We start from the raw sequence: 22,744 nt of genomic DNA, 5'->3' as shown, positions 1-22,744 counted from the left end.
CTCAACGTGATACCACTCCGTTTAGGAAGTTTTATTGAACCCTAGAGTGCCATGCAAGAAAAACACTCTGTTTTAGAGAAAACAGCGTTCTTGCACTCTACTGTGTTTCCTATAGGGCCCGTACAGTGAGCTAGCTCAGAACAAAAGAACTGTGCTTCCTACACAAACGTGGCATATCTATTTCAACTCAGTATTGGAAACTGAGTAAAACAGGAGCTTCTCTTCAGTCCAACACACTGTACTGGCTGGGAACAGTCGCGAATTCTATTTGCACTGTATAAGGCCAGAAGAGCAATGGTGAGCTGTTCTGAGCCTGAATGAACACTTGCTGCTAGAACTTGAATCTCAACGTAATTCCAATCCGTTTAGGAAGTTTAATTGAACCCTAGTGTGCCATGCCAGAAAAACACTCTGTTTTAGAGAAAACAGCATTCTTGCACTCTACTGTGTTTCCTATAGGGCCCGTACAGTGAGCTAGCTCAGAACAAAAGAACTGTGCTTCCTACACAAACGGCACATATCTAGTTCAACTCAGTATTGGAAACTGAGTAAAACAGGAGCTTCTCTTCAGTCCAATACACTGTACTGGCTGGGAACAGACGCGAATGATATTTGCATTTTATATGGCCAGAATAGCACAAGTGTGCTGTTCTTAGCATGATAGAACACTTGCTGCTAGAACTTGAATCTCAACGTGATTCCACGCCGTTTAGGAAGTTTAATTGGACCCTAGTGTGCCATGCAAGAAAAACACTCTGTTTTAGAGAAAACAGCATTCTTGCACTCTACTGTGTTTCCTATAGGGCCCGTACAGTGAGCTAGCTAAGAAAAAAAGAACTGTGCTTCCTACACAAACGGGGCATATCTACTTCAACTCAGTATTGGAAACTGAGTAAAACAGGAGCTTCTCTTCAGTCCAATACACTGTACTGGCTGGGTACAGACGCGAATGCTATTTGCACTGTATTTGGCCAGAATAGCACAAGTGTGTTGTTCTTATTCTGAATGAACACTTGCTGCTAGAACTTGAATCTCAACGTGATACCACTCCGTTTAGGAAGTTTTATTGAACCCTAGAGTGCCATGCAAGAAAAACACTCTGTTTTAGAGAAAACAGTGTTCTTGCACTCTACTGTGTTTCCTATAGGGCCCGTACAGTGAGCTAGCTCAGAACAAAAGAACTGTGCTTCCTACACAAACGTGGCATATCTATTTCAACTCAGTACTGGAAACTGAGTAAAACAGGAGCTTCTCTTCAGTCCAACACACTGTACTGGCTGGGAACAGTCGCGAATTCTATTTGCACTGTATAAGGCCAGAAGAGCAATGGTTTGCTGTTCTGAGCCTGAATGAACACTTTCTGCTAGAACTTGAATCTCAACGTAATTCCACACCGTTTAGGATGTTTAATTGAACCCTAGTGTGCCATGCAAGAAAAACACTCTGTTTTAGAGAAAACAGCATTCTTGCACTCTACTGTGTTTCCTATAGGGCCGGTACAGTGAGCTAGCTCAGAACAAAAGAACTGTGCTCCCTACACAAACGGGGCATATCTAGTTCAACTCAGTGTTGGAAATGGAGTAAAACAGGAGCTTCTCTTCAGTCCAATACACTGTACTGGCTGGGAACAGACGCGAATGCTATTGGCACTGTATATGGCCAGAATAGCAATAGGGTGCTGTTCTTAGCCTGAATGAACACTTGCTGCTAGAACTTGAATCTCAACGTGATACCACTCCGTTTAGGAAGTTTAATTGAACCCTAGTGTGCCATGCAAGAAAAACACTCTGTTTTAGTGAAAACAGCATTCTTGCACTCTACTGTGTTTCCTATAGGGCCGGTACAGTGAGCTACCTCAGAACAAAAGAACTGTGCTCCCTACACAAACGGGGCATATCTAGTTCAACTCAGTATTGGAAACGGAGTAAAACAGGAGCTTCTCTTCAGTCCAATACACTGTACTGGCTGGGAACAGACGCGAATGCTATTTGCACTGTATATGGTTAGAATAGCACAAATGTGCTGTTCTTAGTCTGAATGAACACTTGCAGCTAGAACTTGAATCTCATCGTGATTCCACTCCGTTTAGGAAGTTTAATTGAACCCTGGTGTGCCATGCAAGAAAAACACTCTGTTTTAGAAAAAAGAGCATTCTTGCCCTCTACTGTGTTTCCTATAGGGCACGTACAGTGAGCTAGCTCAGAACAAAAGAACTGTGCTTCCTACACAAACGGGGAATATCTAGTTCAACTCAGTATTGGAAACTGAGTAAAACAGGAGCTTCTCTTCAGTCCAATACACTGTACTGGCTGGGAACAGACGCGAATGCTATTTGCACTGTATGTGGCCAGAATAGCACAAGTGTGCTGTTCTTAGCTTGAATGAACACTTGCTTCTAGAACTTGAATCTCAACGTGATTCAACTCCATTTAGGAAGTTTAATTGAACCCTAGTGTGCCATGCAAAAAAACACTCTGTTTTAGAGAAAACAGCATTCTTGCACTCTACTGTGTTTCCTATAGGTCCCGTACACTGAGCTAGCTCAGAACAAAAGAACTGTGCTTCCTACACAAACGGGGCATATCTAGTTCAACTCAGTATTGGAAACTGAGTAAAACAGGAGCTTCTCTTCAGTCCCAGACACTGTACTGGCTGGGAACAGATGGGAATGCTATTTGCACTCTATATGGCCAGAATAGCACAAGTGTGCTGTTCTTAGCCTGAATGAACACTTGCTGCTAGAATTTGAATCTCAACGTCATTCCACTCCGTTTAGGAAGTTTAATTGAACCCTAGTGTGCCATGCAAGAAAAACACTCTGTTTTAGTGAAAACAGCATTCTTGCACTCTACTGTGTTTCCTATAGGGCCCGTACAGTGAGCTAGCTCAGAACAAAAGAACTGTGCTTCCTACACAAACGGGACATATCTAGTTCAACTCAGTATTGGAAACTGAGTAAAACAGGAGCTTCTCTTCAGTCCAATACACTGTACTGGCTGGGAACAGACGCGAATACTATTTTCACTGTATATGGCCAGAAAAGCACAAGTGTGCTGTTCTTAGCCTGAATGAACACTTGCTGCTAGAACTTGAATCTCAACCTGATACCATTCCGTTTAGGAAGTTTAATTGAACCCTAATGTGCCATGCAAGAAAAACACTCTGTTTTAGAGAAAACAGCATTCTTGCACTCTACTGTCATTCTTATAGGGCCCGTACAGTGAGCTAGCTCAGAACAAAAGAACTGTGCTTCCTACACAAACAGGGCATATCTAGTTAAATTCAGTATTGGAAACTGAGTAAAACAGGAGCTTCTCTTCAGTCCAATACACTGTACTGGCTGGGAACAGACCCGAATGTTATTTGCACTGTATATGGCCAGAAAAGCACAAGTGTGCTGTTCTTAGCCTGAATGTACATTTGCTGCTAGAACTTGAATCTCAACGTGATATCACTCCGTTTAGGATGTTTAATTGAACCCTAGTGTGCCATGCAAGAAAAACACTCTGTTTTAGAGAAAACAGCATTCTTGCACTCTACTGTGTTTCCTATAGGGCCCGTACAGTGAGCTAGCTCAGAACAAAAGAACTGTGCTTCCTACAAAAACGGGGCATATCTTGTTCAACTCAGTATTGGAAACTGAGTAAAACAGGAGCTTCTCTTTAGTCCAATACACTGTACTGGCTGGGAACAGACGCGAATGCTATTTGCACTCTATATGGCCAGAATAGCACAAGTGTGCTGTTCTTAGCCTGAATGAACACTTGCTGCTAGAACTTGAATCTCAACGTCATTCCACGCCGTTTAGGAAGTTTAATTGAACCCTAGTGTGCCATGCAAGAAAAACACTCTGTTTTAGAGAAAACAGCATTCTTGCACTCTACTGTGTTTCCTATAGGGCCCGTACAGTGAGCTAGCTCAGAACAAAAGAAATGTGCTTCCTACACAAACGGGGCATATCTAGTTCAACTCAGTATTGGAAACTGAGTAAAACAGGAGCTTCTCTTCAGTCCAACACACTGTACTGGCTGGGAACAGTCGCGAATTCTATTTGCACTGTATATGGCCAGGAGAGCAATGGTGTGCTGTTCTGAGCCTGAATGAACACTTGCTGCTAGAACTTGAATCTCAACGTGATTCCACTCCGTTTAGGAAGTTTAATTGAACCCTAGTGTGCCATGCAAGAAAAACACTCTGTTTTAGAGAAAACAGCATTCTTGCACTCTACTGTCATTCTTATAGGGCCCTTACAGTGAGCTAGCTCAGAAAAAAAGAACTGTGCTTCCTACACAAACAGGGCATATCTAGTTAAATTCAGTATTGGAAACTGAGTAAAACAGGAGCTTCTCTTCAGTCCAATACACTGTACTGGCTGGGAACAGACCCGAATGTTATTTGCACTGTATATGGCCAGAAAAGCACAAGTGTGCTGTTCTTAGCCTGAATGTACATTTGCTGCTAGAACTTGAATCTCAACGTGATATCACTCCGTTTAGGATGTTTAATTGAACCCTAGTGTGCCATGCAAGAAAAACACTCTGTTTTAGAGAAAACAGCATTCTTGCACTCTACTGTGTTTCCTATAGGGCCCGTACAGTGAGCTAGCTCAGAACAAAAGAACTGTGCTTCCTACACAAACGGGGCATATCTAGTTCAACTCAGTATTGGAAACTGAGTAAAACAGGAGCTTCTCTTTAGTCCAATACACTGTACTGGCTGGGAACAGACGCGAATGCTATTTGCACTCTATATGGCCAGAATAGCACAAGTGTGCTGTTCTTAGCCTGAATGAACACTTGCTGCTAGAACTTGAATCTCAACGTCATTCCACGCCGTTTAGGAAGTTTAATTGAACCCTAGTGTGCCATGCAAGAAAAACACTCTGTTTTAGAGAAAACAGCATTCTTGCACTCTACTGTGTTTCCTATAGGGCCCGTACAGTGAGCTAGCTCAGAACAAAAGAACTGTGCTTCCTACACAAACGGGACATATCTAGTTCAACTCAGTATTGGAAACTGAGTAAAACAGGAGCTTCTCTTCAGTACAATACACTGTACTGGCTGGGAACAGACACGAATGCTATTTGCACTGTATATGGTTAGAATAGCACAAGTGTGCTGTTCTTATCCTGAATGAACACTTGCTGCTAGATCTTGAATCTCAACGTGATAGCACTCCGTTTAGGAAGTTTGATTGAACCCTAGTGTGCCATGCAAGAAAAACACTCTGTTTTAGAGAAAACAGCATTCTTGCACTCTACTGTGTTTCCTATAGGGCCCGTACAGTGAGCTAGCTCAGAACAAAAGAACTGTGCTTCCTACACAAACGGGGCATATCTAGTTCAACTCAGTATTGGAAACTGAGTAAAACAGGAGCTTCTCTTCAGTCCAACACACTGTACTGGCTGGGAACAGTCGCGAATTCTATTTGCACTGTATATGGCCAGAAGAGCAATGGTGTGCTGTTCTGAGCCTGAATGAACACTTGCTGCTAGAACTTGAATCTCAACGTGATTCCACTCCGTTTAGGAAGTTTAATTGAACCCTAGTGTGCCATGCAAGAAAAACACTCTGTTTTAGAGAAAACAGCATTCTTGCACTCTATTGTGTTTCCTATAGGGCCCGTACAGTGAGCTAGCTCAGAACAAAAGAACTGTGCTTCCTACACAAACGGGGCATATCTAGTTCAACTCAGTATTGGAAACTGAGTAAAACAGGAGCTTCTCTTCAGTCCAATACACTGTACTGGCTGGGAACAGACGCGAATGCTATTTGCACTCTATATGGCCAGAATAGCACAAGTGTGGTGTTCTTAGCCTGCATAAACACTTGCTGCTAGAACTTGAATCTCAACGTGATTCCTCTCCGTTTAGGAAGTTTTATTGAACCCTAGTGTGCCATGCAAGAAAAACACTCTGTTTTAGAGAAAACAGCATTCTTGCCCTCTACTGTGTTTCCTATAGGGCCCGTACAGTGAGCTAGCTCTGAACAAAAGAACTGTGCTTCCTACACAAACGGGGCATATCTAGTTCAACTCAGTATTGGAAACTGAGTAAAACAGGAGCTTCACTTCAGTCCAATACACTGTACTGGCTGGGAACTGACGCGAATGCTATTGGCACTGTATATGGCCAGAATAGCACAAGTGTGCTATTCTTAGCCTGAATGAACACTTGCTGCTAGAACTTGAATCTCAACGTGATACCACTCCGTTTAGGAAGTTTAATTGAACCCTAGTGTGCCATGCAAGAAAAACACTCTGTTTTAGTCAAAACAGCATTCTTGCACTCTACTGTGTTTCCTATAGGGCCCGTACAGTGAGCTAGCTCAGAACAAAAGAACTGTGCTTCCTACACAAACGGGGCATATCTAGTTCAACTCAGTATTGGAAACTGAGGAAAAAAGGAGCTTCTCTTCAGTCCAATACACTGTACTGGCTGGGAACAGACGCGAATGATATTTGCATTGTATATGGCCAGAATAGCACAAGTGTGCTGTTCTTAGCATGAATGAACACTTGCTGCTAGAACTTGAATCTCAACGTGATTCCACGCTGTTTAGGAAGTTTAATTGAACCCTAGTGTGCCATGCAAGAAAAACACTCTGTTTTAGAGAAAACAGCATTCTTGCACTCTACTGTGTTTCCTATAGGGCCCGTACAGTGAGCTAGCTAAGAACAAAAGAACTGTGCTTCCTACACAAACGGGGCATATCTATTTCAACTCAGTATTGGAAACTGAGTAAAACAGGAGCTTCTCTTCAGTCCAACACACTGTACTGGCTGGGAACAGTCGCAAATTCTATTTGCACTGTATATGGCCAGAAGAGCAATGGTGTGCTGTTCTGAGCCTGAATGAACACTTGCTGGTAGAACTTGAATCTCAAAATGATTCCACTCCGTTTAGGAAGTTTAATTGAACCCTAGTGTGCCATGCAAGAAAAACACTCTGTTTTAGAGAAAACAGCATTCTTGCACTCTACTGTGTTTCCTATAGGGCCCGTACAGTGAGCTAGCACAGAACAAAAGAACTGTGCTTCATATACAAACGGGGCATATCTAGTTCAACTCAGTATTGGAAACTGAGTAAAACAGGAGCTTCTCTTCAGTCCAATACACTGTACTGGCTGGGAACAGACGCGAATGCTATTTGCACTGTATATGGTTAGAATAGCACAAGTGTGCTGTTCTTAGACTGAATGAAAACTTGCTGCTAGAACTTGAATCTCAACGTGATACCACTCCGTTTAGGAAGTTTAATTGAACCCTAGTGTGCCATGCAAGAAAAACACTCTGTTTTAGAGAAAACAGCATTCTTGCACTCTACTGTGTTTCCTATAGGGCCCGTACAGTGAGCTAGCTCAGAACAAAAGAACTGTGCTCCCTACACAAACGGGGTATATCTAGTTCATCTCAGTATTGGAAACGGAGTAAAACAGGAGCTTCTCTTCAGTCCAATACACTGTACTGGCTGGGAACAGACACGAATGCTATTGGCACTGTATATGGCCAGAATAGCACAAGTGTGCTGTTCTTAGCCTGAATGAACACTTGCTGCTACAACTTGAATCTCAACGTGATACAACTCCGTTTAGGAAGTTTAATTGAACCCTAGTGTGCCATGCAAGAAAAACACTCTGTTTTAGTGAAAACAGCATTCTTGCACTCTACTGTGTTTCCTATAGGGCCCGTACAGTAAGCTAGCTCAGAACAAAAGAACTGTGCTTCCTACACAAACGGGGCATATCTAGTTCAACTCAGTATTGGAAACTGAGTAAAACAGGAGCTTCTCTTCAGTCCCAGACACTGTACTGGCTGGGAACAGATGGGAATGCTATTTGCACTCTATATGGCCAGAATAGCACAAGTGTGCTGTTCTTAGCCTGAATGAACACTTGCTGCTAGAATTTGAATCTCAACGTCATTCCACTCCGTTTAGGAAGTTTAATTGAACCCTAGTGTGCCATGCAAGAAAAACACTCTGTTTTAGAGAAAACAGCATTCTTGCACTCTACTGTGTTTCCTATAGGGCCCGTACAGTGAGCTAGCTCAGAACAAAAGAACTGTGCTTCCTACACAAACGGGACATATCTAGTTCAACTCAGTATTGGAAACTGAGTAAAACAGGAGCTTCTCTTCAGTCCAATACACTGTACTGGCTGGGAACAGACGCGAATACTATTTTCACTGTATATGGCCAGAAAAGCACAAGTGTGCTGTTCTTAGCCTGAATGAACACTTGCTGCTAGAACTTGAATCTCAACCTGATACCATTCCGTTTAGGAAGTTTAATTGAACCCTAGTGTGCCATGCAAGAAAAACACTCTGTTTTAGAGAAAACAGCATTCTTGCACTCTACTGTGTTTCCTATAGGGCCCGTACAGTGAGCTAGCTCAGAACAAAAGAACTGTGCTTCCTACACAAACGGGACATATCTAGTTCAACTCAGTATTGGAAACTGAGTAAAACAGGAGCTTCTCTTCAGTACAATACACTGTACTGGCTGGGAACAGACACGAATGCTATTTGCACTGTATATGGTTAGAATAGCACAAGTGTGCTGTTCTTATCCTGAATGAACACTTGCTGCTAGATCTTGAATCTCAACGTGATAGCACTCCGTTTAGGAAGTTTGATTGAACCCTAGTGTGCCATGCAAGAAAAACACTCTGTTTTAGAGAAAACAGCATTCTTGCACTCTACTGTGTTTCCTATAGGGCCCGTACAGTGAGCTAGCTCAGAACAAAAGAACTGTGCTTCCTACACAAACGGGGCATATCTAGTTCAACTCAGTATTGGAAACTGAGTAAAACAGGAGCTTCTCTTCAGTCCAACACACTGTACTGGCTGGGAACAGTCGCGAATTCTATTTGCACTGTATATGGCCAGAAGAGCAATGGTGTGCTGTTCTGAGCCTGAATGAACACTTGCTGCTAGAACTTGAATCTCAACGTGATTCCACTCCGTTTAGGAAGTTTAATTGAACCCTAGTGTGCCATGCAAGAAAAACACTCTGTTTTAGAGAAAACAGCATTCTTGCACTCTATTGTGTTTCCTATAGGGCCCGTACAGTGAGCTAGCTCAGAACAAAAGAACTGTGCTTCCTACACAAACGGGGCATATCTAGTTCAACTCAGTATTGGAAACTGAGTAAAACAGGAGCTTCTCTTCAGTCCAATACACTGTACTGGCTGGGAACAGACGCGAATGCTATTTGCACTCTATATGGCCAGAATAGCACAAGTGTGGTGTTCTTAGCCTGCATAAACACTTGCTGCTAGAACTTGAATCTCAACGTGATTCCTCTCCGTTTAGGAAGTTTTATTGAACCCTAGTGTGCCATGCAAGAAAAACACTCTGTTTTAGAGAAAACAGCATTCTTGCCCTCTACTGTGTTTCCTATAGGGCCCGTACAGTGAGCTAGCTCTGAACAAAAGAACTGTGCTTCCTACACAAACGGGGCATATCTAGTTCAACTCAGTATTGGAAACTGAGTAAAACAGGAGCTTCACTTCAGTCCAATACACTGTACTGGCTGGGAACTGACGCGAATGCTATTGGCACTGTATATGGCCAGAATAGCACAAGTGTGCTATTCTTAGCCTGAATGAACACTTGCTGCTAGAACTTGAATCTCAACGTGATACCACTCCGTTTAGGAAGTTTAATTGAACCCTAGTGTGCCATGCAAGAAAAACACTCTGTTTTAGTGAAAACAGCATTCTTGCACTCTACTGTGTTTCCTATAGGGCCCGTACAGTGAGCTAGCTCAGAACAAAAGAACTGTGCTTCCTACACAAACGGGGCATATCTAGTTCAACTCAGTATTGGAAACTGAGGAAAAAAGGAGCTTCTCTTCAGTCCAATACACTGTACTGGCTGGGAACAGACGCAAATGATATTTGCATTGTATATGGCCAGAATAGCACAAGTGTGCTGTTCTTAGCATGAATGAACACTTGCTGCTAGAACTTGAATCTCAACGTGATTCCACGCTGTTTAGGAAGTTTAATTGAACCCTAGTGTGCCATGCAAGAAAAACACTCTGTTTTAGAGAAAACAGCATTCTTGCACTCTACTGTGTTTCCTATAGGGCCCGTACAGTGAGCTAGCTAAGAACAAAAGAACTGTGCTTCCTACACAAACGGGGCATATCTATTTCAACTCAGTATTGGAAACTGAGTAAAACAGGAGCTTCTCTTCAGTCCAACACACTGTACTGGCTGGGAACAGTCGCAAATTCTATTTGCACTGTATATGGCCAGAAGAGCAATGGTGTGCTGTTCTGAGCCTGAATGAACACTTGCTGGTAGAACTTGAATCTCAAAATGATTCCACTCCGTTTAGGAAGTTTAATTGAACCCTAGTGTGCCATGCAAGAAAAACACTCTGTTTTAGAGAAAACAGCATTCTTGCACTCTACTGTGTTTCCTATAGGGCCCGTACAGTGAGCTAGCACAGAACAAAAGAACTGTGCTTCATATACAAACGGGGCATATCTAGTTCAACTCAGTATTGGAAACTGAGTAAAACAGGAGCTTCTCTTCAGTCCAATACACTGTACTGGCTGGGAACAGACGCGAATGCTATTTGCACTGTATATGGTTAGAATAGCACAAGTGTGCTGTTCTTAGACTGAATGAAAACTTGCTGCTAGAACTTGAATCTCAACGTGATACCACTCCGTTTAGGAAGTTTAATTGAACCCTAGTGTGCCATGCAAGAAAAACACTCTGTTTTAGAGAAAACAGCATTCTTGCACTCTACTGTGTTTCCTATAGGGCCCGTACAGTGAGCTAGCTCAGAACAAAAGAACTGTGCTCCCTACACAAACGGGGTATATCTAGTTCATCTCAGTATTGGAAACGGAGTAAAACAGGAGCTTCTCTTCAGTCCAATACACTGTACTGGCTGGGAACAGACACGAATGCTATTGGCACTGTATATGGCCAGAATAGCACAAGTGTGCTGTTCTTAGCCTGAATGAACACTTGCTGCTACAACTTGAATCTCAACGTGATACAACTCCGTTTAGGAAGTTTAATTGAACCCTAGTGTGCCATGCAAGAAAAACACTCTGTTTTAGTGAAAACAGCATTCTTGCACTCTACTGTGTTTCCTATAGGGCCCGTACAGTAAGCTAGCTCAGAACAAAAGAACTGTGCTTCCTACACAAACGGGGCATATCTAGTTCAACTCAGTATTGGAAACTGAGTAAAACAGGAGCTTCTCTTCAGTCCCAGACACTGTACTGGCTGGGAACAGATGGGAATGCTATTTGCACTCTATATGGCCAGAATAGCACAAGTGTGCTGTTCTTAGCCTGAATGAACACTTGCTGCTAGAATTTGAATCTCAACGTCATTCCACTCCGTTTAGGAAGTTTAATTGAACCCTAGTGTGCCATGCAAGAAAAACACTCTGTTTTAGAGAAAACAGCATTCTTGCACTCTACTGTGTTTCCTATAGGGCCCGTACAGTGAGCTAGCTCAGAACAAAAGAACTGTGCTTCCTACACAAACGGGACATATCTAGTTCAACTCAGTATTGGAAACTGAGTAAAACAGGAGCTTCTCTTCAGTCCAATACACTGTACTGGCTGGGAACAGACGCGAATACTATTTTCACTGTATATGGCCAGAAAAGCACAAGTGTGCTGTTCTTAGCCTGAATGAACACTTGCTGCTAGAACTTGAATCTCAACCTGATACCATTCCGTTTAGGAAGTTTAATTGAACCCTAGTGTGCCATGCAAGAAAAACACTCTGTTTTAGAGAAAACAGCATTCTTGCACTCTACTGTCATTCTTATAGGGCCCGTACAGTGAGCTAGCTCAGAACAAAAGAACTGTGCTTCCTACACAAACGGGACATATCTAGTTCAACTCAGTATTGGAAACTGAGTAAAACAGGAGCTTCTCTTCAGTACAATACACTGTACTGGCTGGGAACAGACACGAATGCTATTTGCCTTGTTTATGGTTAGAATAGCACAAGTGTGCTGTTCTTATCCTGAATGAACACTTGCTGCTAGAACTTGAATCTCAACGTGATAGCACTCCGATTAGGAAGTTTGAGTGAACCCTAGTGTGCCATGCAAGAAAAACACTCTGTTTTAGAGAAAACAGCATTCTTGCACTCTACTGTGTTTCCTATAGGGCCCGTACAGTGAGCCAGCTCAGAACAAAAGAACTGTGCTTCCTACACAAACGGGGCATATCTAGTTCAACTCAGTATTGGAAACTGAGTAAAACAGGAGCTTCTCTTCAGTCCAACACACTGTACTGGCTGGGAACAGTCGCGAATTCTATTTGCACTGTATATGGCCAGAAGAGCAATGGTGTGCTGTTCTGAGCCTGAATGAACACTTGCTGCTAGAACTTGAATCTCAACGTGATTCCACTCCGTTTAGGAAGTTTAATTGAACCCTAGTGTGCCATGCAAGAAAAACACTCTGTTTTAGAGAAAACAGCATTCTTGCACTCTATTGTGTTTCCTATAGGGCCCGTACAGTGAGCTAGCTCAGAACAAAAGAACTGTGCTTCCTACACAAACGGGGCATATCTAGTTCAACTCAGTATTGGAAACTGAGTAAAACAGGAACTTCTCTTCAGTCCAATACACTGTACTGGCTGGGAACAGACGCGAATGCTATTTGCACTGTATATGGCCAGAATAGCACAAGTGTGGTGTTCTTAGCCTGCATAAACACTTGCTGCTAGAACTTGAATCTCAACGTGATTCCTCTCCGTTTAGGAAGTTTTATTGAACCCTAGTGTGCCATGCAAGAAAAACACTCTGTTTTAGAGAAAACAGCATTCTTGCCCTCTACTGTGTTTCCTATAGGGCCCGTACAGTGAGCTAGCTCTGAACAAAAGAACTGTGCTTCCTACACAAACGGGGCATATCTAGTTCAACTCAGTATTGGAAACTGAGTAAAACAGGAGCTTCACTTCAGTCCAATACACTGTACTGGCTGGGAACTGACGCGAATGCTATTGGCACTGTATATGGCCAGAATAGCACAAGTGTGCTATTCTTAGCCTGAATGAACACTTGCTGCTAGAACTTGAATCTCAACGTGATACCACTCCGTTTAGGAAGTTTAATTGAACCCTAGTGTGCCATGCAAGAAAAACACTCTGTTTTAGAGAAAACAGCATTCTTGCACTCTACTGTGTTTCCTATAGGGCCTGTACAGTGAGCTAGCTCAGAACAAAAGAACTGTGCTTCCTACACAAACGGGGCATATCTAGTTCAACTCAGTATTGGAAACTGAGGAAAAAAGGAGCTTCTCTTCAGTCCAATACACTGTACTGGCTGGGAACAGACGCGAATGATATTTGCATTGTATATGGCCAGAATAGCACAAGTGTGCTGTTCTTAGCATGAATGAACACTTGCTGCTAGAACTTGAATCTCAACGTGATTCCACGCTGTTTAGGAAGTTTAATTGAACCCTAGTGTGCCATGCAAGAAAAACACTCTGTTTTAGAGAAAACAGCATTCTTGCACTCTACTGTGTTTCCTATAGGGCCCGTACAGTGAGCTAGCTAAGAACAAAAGAACTGTGCTTCCTACACAAACGGGGCATATCTATTTCAACTCAGTATTGGAAACTGAGTAAAACAGGAGCTTCTCTTCAGTCCAACACACTGTACTGGCTGGGAACAGTCGCAAATTCTATTTGCACTGTATATGGCCAGAAGAGCAATGGTGTGCTGTTCTGAGCCTGAATGAACACTTGCTGGTAGAACTTGAATCTCAAAATGATTCCACTCCGTTTAGGAAGTTTAATTGAACCCTAGTGTGCCATGCAAGAAAAACACTCTGTTTTAGAGAAAACAGCATTCTTGCACTCTACTGTGTTTCCTATAGGGCCCGTACAGTGAGCTAGCACAGAACAAAAGAACTGTGCTTCATATACAAACGGGGCATATCTAGTTCAACTCAGTATTGGAAACTGAGTAAAACAGGAGCTTCTCTTCAGTCCAATACACTGTACTGGCTGGGAACAGACGCGAATGCTATTTGCACTGTATATGGTTAGAATAGCACAAGTGTGCTGTTCTTAGACTGAATGAAAACTTGCTGCTAGAACTTGAATCTCAACGTGATACCACTCCGTTTAGGAAGTTTAATTGAACCCTAGTGTGCCATGCAAGAAAAACACTCTGTTTTAGAGAAAACAGCATTCTTGCACTCTACTGTGTTTCCTATAGGGCCCGTACAGTGAGCTAGCTCAGAACAAAAGAACTGTGCTCCCTACACAAACGGGGTATATCTAGTTCATCTCAGTATTGGAAACGGAGTAAAACAGGAGCTTCTCTTCAGTCCAATACACTGTACTGGCTGGGAACAGACACGAATGCTATTGGCACTGTATATGGCCAGAATAGCACAAGTGTGCTGTTCTTAGCCTGAATGAACACTTGCTGCTACAACTTGAATCTCAACGTGATACAACTCCGTTTAGGAAGTTTAATTGAACCCTAGTGTGCCATGCAAGAAAAACACTCTGTTTTAGTGAAAACAGCATTCTTGCACTCTACTGTGTTTCCTATAGGGCCCGTACAGTAAGCTAGCTCAGAACAAAAGAACTGTGCTTCCTACACAAACGGGGCATATCTAGTTCAACTCAGTATTGGAAACTGAGTAAAACAGGAGCTTCTCTTCAGTCCCAGACACTGTACTGGCTGGGAACAGATGGGAATGCTATTTGCACTCTATATGGCCAGAATAGCACAAGTGTGCTGTTCTTAGCCTGAATGAACACTTGCTGCTAGAATTTGAATCTCAACGTCATTCCACTCCGTTTAGGAAGTTTAATTGAACCCTAGTGTGCCATGCAAGAAAAACACTCTGTTTTAGAGAAAACAGCATTCTTGCACTCTACTGTGTTTCCTATAGGGCCCGTACAGTGAGCTAGCTCAGAACAAAAGAACTGTGCTTCCTACACAAACGGGACATATCTAGTTCAACTCAGTATTGGAAACTGAGTAAAACAGGAGCTTCTCTTCAGTCCAATACACTGTACTGGCTGGGAACAGACGCGAATACTATTTTCACTGTATATGGCCAGAAAAGCACAAGTGTGCTGTTCTTAGCCTGAATGAACACTTGCTGCTAGAACTTGAATCTCAACCTGATACCATTCCGTTTAGGAAGTTTAATTGAACCCTAGTGTGCCATGCAAGAAAAACACTCTGTTTTAGAGAAAACAGCATTCTTGCACTCTACTGTCATTCTTATAGGGCCCGTACAGTGAGCTAGCTCAGAACAAAAGAACTGTGCTTCCTACACAAACGGGACATATCTAGTTCAACTCAGTATTGGAAACTGAGTAAAACAGGAGCTTCTCTTCAGTACAATACACTGTACTGGCTGGGAACAGACACGAATGCTATTTGCATTGTATATGGTTAGAATAGCACAAGTGTGCTGTTCTTATCCTGAATGAACACTTGCTGCTAGAACTTGAATCTCAACGTGATAGCACTCCGATTAGGAAGTTTGAGTGAACCCTAGTGTGCCATGCAAGAAAATCACTCTGTTTTAGAGAAAACAGCATTCTTGCACTCTACTGTGTTTCCTATAGGGCCCGTACAGTGAGCCAGCTCAGAACAAAAGAACTGTGCTTCCTACACAAACGGGGCATATCTAGTTCAACTCAGTATTGGAAACTGAGTAAAACAGGAGCTTCTCTTCAGTCCAACACACTGTACTGGCTGGGAACAGTCGCGAATTCTATTTGCACTGTATATGGCCAGAAGAGCAATGGTGTGCTGTTCTGAGCCTGAATGAACACTTGCTGCTAGAACTTGAATCTCAACGTGATTCCACTCCGTTTAGGAAGTTTAATTGAACCCTAGTGTGCCATGCAAGAAAAACACTCTGTTTTAGAGAAAACAGCATTCTTGCACTCTATTGTGTTTCCTATAGGGCCCGTACAGTGAGCTAGCTCAGAACAAAAGAACTGTGCTTCCTACACAAACGGGGCATATCTAGTTCAACTCAGTATTGGAAACTGAGTAAAACAGGAACTTCTCTTCAGTCCAATACACTGTACTGGCTGGGAACAGACGCGAATGCTATTTGCACTGTATATGGCCAGAATAGCACAAGTGTGGTGTTCTTAGCCTGCATAAACACTTGCTGCTAGAACTTGAATCTCAACGTGATTCCTCTCCGTTTAGGAAGTTTTATTGAACCCTAGTGTGCCATGCAAGAAAAACACTCTGTTTTAGAGAAAACAGCATTCTTGCCCTCTACTGTGTTTCCTATAGGGCCCGTACAGTGAGCTAGCTCTGAACAAAAGAACTGTGCTTCCTACACAAAAGGGGCATATCTAGTTCAACTCAGTATTGGAAACTGAGTAAAACAGGAGCTTTACTTCAGTCCAATACACTGTACTGGCTGGGAACTGACGCGAATGCTATTGGCACTGTATATGGCCAGAATAGCACAAGTGTGCTATTCTTAGCCTGAATGAACACTTGCTGCTAGAACTTGAATCTCAACGTGATACCACTCCGTTTAGGAAGTTTAATTGAACCCTAGTGTGCCATGCAAGAAAAACACTCTGTTTTATTGAAAACAGCATTCCTGCACTCTACTGTGTTTCCTATAGGGCCCGTACAGTGAGCTAGCTCAGAACAAAAGAACTGTGCTTCCTACACAAACGGGGCATATCTAGTTCAACTCAGTATTGGAAACTGAGGAAAAAAGGAGCTTCTTTTCAGTCCAATACACTGTACTGGCTGGGAACAGACGCGAATGATATTTGCATTGTATATGGCCAGAATAGCACAAGTGTGCTGTTCTTAGCATGAATGAACACTTGCTGCTAGAACTTGAATCTCAACGTGATTCCACGCTGTTTAGGAAGTTTAATTGAACCCTAGTGTGCCATGCAAGAAAAACACTCTGTTTTAGAGAAAACAGCATTCTTGCACTCTACTGTGTTTCCTATAGGGCCCGTACAGTGAGCTAGCTAAGAACAAAAGAACTGTGCTTCCTACACAAACGGGGCATATCTATTTCAACTCAGTATTGGAAACTGAGTGAAACAGGAGCTTCTCTTCAGTCCAACACACTGTACTGGCTGGGAACAGTCGCAAATTCTATTTGCACTGTATATGGCCAGAAGAGCAATGGTGTGCTGTTCTGAGCCTGAATGAACACTTGCTGGTAGAACTTGAATCTCAAAATGATTCCACTCCGTTTAGGAAGTTTAATTGAACCCTAGTGTGCCATGCAAGAAAAACACTCTGTTTTAGAGAAAACAGCATTCTTGCACTCTACTGTGTTTCCTATAGGGCCCGTACAGTGAGCTAGCACAGAACAAAAGAACTGTGCTTCATACACAAACGGGGCATATCTAGTTCAACTCAGTATTGGAAACTGAGTAAAACAGGAGCTTCTCTTCAGTCCAATACACTGTACTGGCTGGGAACAGACGCGAATGCTATTTGCACTGTATATGGTTAGAATAGCACAAGTGTGCTGTTCTTAGACTGAATGAAAACTTGCTGCTAGAACTTGAATCTCAACGTGATACCACTCCGTTTAGGAAGTTTAATTGAACCCTAGTGTGCCATGCAAGAAAAACACTCTGTTTTAGAGAAAACAGCATTCTTGCACTCTACTGTGTTTCCTATAGGGCCCGTACAGTGAGCTAGCTCAGAACAAAAGAACTGTGCTCCCTACACAAACGCGGTATATCTAGTTCATCTCAGTATTGGAAACGGAGTAAAACAGGAGCTTCTCTTCAGTCCAATACACTGTACTGGCTGGGAACAGACACGAATGCTATTGGCACTGTATATGGCCAGAATAGCACAAGTGTGCTGTTCTTAGCCTGAATGAACACTTGCTGCTACAACTTGAATCTCAACGTCATTCCACTCCGTTTAGGAAGTTTAATTGAACCCTAGTGTGCCATGCAAGAAAAACACTCTGTTTTAGAGAAAACAGCATTCTTGCACTCTACTGTGTTTCCTATAGGGCCCGTACAGTGAGCTAGCTCAGAACAAAAGAACTGTGCTTCCTACACAAACGGGACATATCTAGTTCAACTCAGTATTGGAAACTGAGTAAAACAGGAGCTTCTCTTCAGTCCAATACACTGTACTGGCTGGGAACAGACGCGAATACTATTTTCACTGTATATGGCCAGAAAAGCACAAGTGTGCTGTTCTTAGCCTGAATGAACACTTGCTGCTAGAACTTGAATCTCAACCTGATACCATTCCGTTTAGGAAGTTTAATTGAACCCTAGTGTGCCATGCAAGAAAAACACTCTGTTTTAGAGAAAACAGCATTCTTGCACTCTACTGTCATTCTTATAGGGCCCGTACAGTGAGCTAGCTCAGAACAAAAGAACTGTGCTTCCTACACAAACAGGGCATATCTAGTTAAATTCAGTATTGGAAACTGAGTAAAACAGGAGCTTCTCTTCAGTCCAATACACTGTACTGGCTGGGAACAGACCCGAATGTTATTTGCACTGTATATGGCCAGAAAAGCACAAGTGTGCTGTTCTTAGCCTGAATGTACATTTGCTGCTAGAACTTGAATCTCAACGTGAAACCACTCCGTTTAGGATGTTTAATTGAACCCTAGTGTGCCATGCAAGAAAAACACTCTGTTTTAGAGAAAACAGCATTCTTGCACTCTACTGTGTTTCCTATATGGCCCGTACAGTGAGCTAGCTCAGAACAAAAGAACTGTGCTTCCTACACAAACGGGGCATATCTAGTTCAACTCAGTATTGGAAACTGAGTAAAACAGGAGCTTCTCTTTAGTCCAATACACTGTACTGGCTGGGAACAGACGCGAATGCTATTTGCACTCTATATGGCCAGAATAGCACAAGTGTGCTGTTCTTAGCCTGAATGAACACTTGCTGCTAGAACTTGAATCTCAACGTCATTCCACGCCGTTTAGGAAGTTTAATTGAACCCTAGTGTGCCATGCAAGAAAAACACTCTGTTTTAGAGAAAACAGCATTCTTGCACTCTACTGTGTTTCCTATAGGGCCCGTACAGTGAGCTAGCTCAGAACAAAAGAAGTGTGCTTCCTACACAAACGGGACATATCTAGTTCAACTCAGTATTGGAAACTGAGTAAAACAGGAGCTTCTCTTCAGTACAATACACTGTACTGGCTGGGAACAGACACGAATGCTATTTGCACTGTATATGGTTAGAATAGCACAAGTGTGCTGTTCTTATCCTGAATGAACACTTGCTGCTAGAACTTGAATCTCAACGTGATAGCACTCCGTTTAGGAAGTTTGATTGTACCCTGGTGTGCCATGCAAGAAAAACACTCTGTTTTAGAGAAAACAGCATTCTTGCACTCTACTGGGTTTCCTATAGGGCCCGTACAGTGAGCTAGCTCAGAACAAAAGAACTGTGCTTCCTACACAAACGGGGCATATCTAGTTCAACTCAGTATTGGAAACTGAGTAAAACAGGAGCTTCTCTTCAGTCCAACACACTGTACTGGCTGGGAACAGTTGCGAATTCTATTTGCACTGTATATGGCCAGAAGAGCAATGGTGTGCTGTTCTGAGCCTGAATGAACACTTGCTGCTAGAACTTGAATCTCAACGTGATTCCACTCCGTTTAGGAAGTTTAATTGAACCCTAGTGTGCCATGCAAGAAAAACACTCTGTTTTAGAGAAAACAGCATTCTTGCACTCTATTGTGTTTCCTATAGGGCCCGTACAGTGAGCTAGCTCAGAACAAAAGAACTGTGCTTCCTACACAAACGGGGCATATCTAGTTCAACTCAGTATTGGAAACTGAGTAAAACAGGAGCTTCTCTTCAGTCCAATACACTGTACTGGCTGGGAACAGACGCGAATGCTATTTGCACTGTATATGGCCAGAATAGCACAAGTGTGGTGTTCTTAGCCTGCATAAACACTTGCTGCTAGAACTTGAATCTCAACGTGATTCCTCTCCGTTTAGGAAGTTTTATTGAACCCTAGTGTGCCATGCAAGAAAAACACTCTGTTTTAGAGAAAACAGCATTCTTGCCCTCTACTGTGTTTCCTATAGGGCCCGTACAGTGAGCTAGCTCTGAACAAAAGAACTGTGCTTCCTACACAAACGGGGCATATCTAGTTCAACTCAGTATTGGAAACTGAGTAAAACAGGAGCTTCACTTCAGTCCAATACACTGTACTGGCTGGGAACTGACGCGAATGCTATTGGCACTGTATATGGCCAGAATAGCACAAGTGTGCTATTCTTAGCCTGAATGAACACTTGCTGCTAGAACTTGAATCTCAACGTGATACCACTCCGTTTAGGAAGTTTAATTGAACCCTAGTGTGCCATGCAAGAAAAACACTCTGTTTTAGTGAAAACAGCATTCTTGCACTCTGCTGTGTTTCCTATAGGGCCCGTACAGTGAGCTAGCTCAGAACAAAAGAACTGTGCTTCCTACACAAACAGGGCATATCTAGTTACAATCAGTATTGGAAACTGAGTAAAACAGGAGCTTCTCTTCAGTCCAATACACTGTACTGGCTGGGAACAGACGCGAATTCTATTTGCACTGTATATGGTTAGAATAGCACAAGTGTGCTGTTCTTAGCCTGATTGAACACTTGCTGCTAGAACTTGAATCTCAACGTGATACCACTCCGTTTAGGAAGTTTAATTGAACCCTAGTGTGCCATGCAAGAAAAACACTCTGTTTTAGAGAAAACAGCATTCTTGCACTCTACTGTGTTTCCTATAGGGCCCGTACAGTGAGCTAGCTCAGAACAAAAGAACTGTGCTTCCTACACAAACGGGGCATATCTAGTTCAACTCAGTAATGGAAACTGAGTAAAACAGGAGCTTCTCTTCAGTCCAATACACTGTACTGGCTAGGAACAGTCGCGAATGCTATTTGTACTGTATGTGGTCAGAATAGCACAAGTGTGCTGTTCTTAGCCTGAATGAACACTTGCTGCTAGAACTTGAATCTCAACGTGATACCACTCCATTTAGGAAGTTTAATTGAACCCTAGGGTGTCATGCAAGAAAAAGACTCTCTTTTAGAGAAAACAGCATTCTTGCACTCTACTGTGTTTCCTGTAGGTTCCGTACAATGAGGTAGCTCAGAACAAAAGAACTGTGCTAACTACACAAACGGGACATATCTAGTTCAACTCAGTATTGGAAACTGAGTAAAAGAGGAGCTTCTCTTCAGTCCAATACACTGTACTGGCTGGGAACAGACGCGAATTCTATTTGCACTATATATGGTTAGAATAGCACAAGTGTGCTGTTCTTAGCCTGAATGAACACTTGCTGCTAGAACTTGAATCTCAACGTGATACCACTCCGTTTAGGAAGTTTAATTGAACCCTAGTGTGCCATGCAAGAAAAACACTCTGTTTTAGTGAAAACAGCATTCTTGCACTCTACTGTGTTTCCTATAGGGACCCTAGAGTGAGCTAGCTCAAAACAAAAGAACTGTGCTTCCTACACAAACGGGGCATATCTAGTTCAACTCAGTATTGGAAACTGAGTAAAACAGGAGCTTCTCTTCAGTACAATACACTGTACTGGCTGGGAACAGACGCGAATGCTATTTGCACTGTGTATGGTTAGAAAAGCACAAGTGTGCTGTTCTTAGTCTCAATGAACACTTGCTGGTAGAACTTGAATCTCAACGTGATTCCACTCCGTTTAGGAAGTTTAATTGAACCCTGGTGTGCCATGCAAGAAAAACACTCTGTTTTAGAAAAAAGAGCATTCTTGCACTCTACAGTGTTTCCTATAGGGCACGTACAGTGAGCTAGCTCAGAACAAAATAACTGTGCTTCCTACACAAACAGGGAATATCTAGTTCAACTCAGTATTGGAAACTGAGTAAAACAGGAGCTTCTCTTCAGTCCCAGACACTGTACTGGCTGGGAACAGATGGGAATGCTATTTGCACTCTATATGGCCAGAATAGCACAAGTGTGCTGTTCTTAGCCTGAATGAACACTTGCTGCTAGAACTTGAATATCAACGTGATACCACTCCATTTATGAAGTTTAATTGAACCCTAGTGTGCCATGCAAGAAAAACACTCTGTTTTAGAGAAAACAGCATTCTTGCACTCTACTGTGTTTACTATAGGGACCGTACGGAGAGCTAGCTCAGAACAAAAGAACTGTGCTTCCTAAACAAACGGGGCATATCTAGTTCAACTCAGTATTTGAAACTGAGTAAAACTGGAGCTTCTCTTTAGTCCAATACACTGTACTGGCTGGGAACTGACGCGAATGCTATTTGACTGTATATACCTAGAATAGAACAAGTGTGCTGTTCTTAGCCTGAATGAACACTTGCTGCTAGAATTTGAATCTCAACGTGATACCACTCCGTTTAGGAAGTTTAGTTGATCCCTAGTGTGCCATGCAAGAAAAACACTCTGTTTTAGAGAAAACAGCATTCTTGCAGTCTACTGTGTTTCCTATAGGGTCCGTAAAGTGAGGTAGCTCAGAACAAAAGAACTGTGCTTCCTACACAAACGGGGCATATCTAGTTCAACTCAGTATTGGAAACTGAGTAAAACAGGAGCTTCTCTTCAGTCCAATACACTGTACTGGCTGGGAACAGACGCGAATGTTATTTGCACAGTATATGGCCAGAATAGCACAAGTGTGCTGTTCTTAGCCTGAATGAACACTTGCTGCTAGAACTTGAATCTCAACCTGATACCATTCCGTTTAGGAAGTTTAATTGAACCC

The sequence above is a fragment of the Peromyscus maniculatus genome, chromosome 11 (assembly GCF_049852395.1).
Source record: "Peromyscus maniculatus bairdii isolate BWxNUB_F1_BW_parent chromosome 11, HU_Pman_BW_mat_3.1, whole genome shotgun sequence".
NCBI lineage: Eukaryota > Metazoa > Chordata > Mammalia > Rodentia > Cricetidae > Peromyscus > Peromyscus maniculatus.
Note: the sequence above shows the minus strand (reverse complement) of the source record.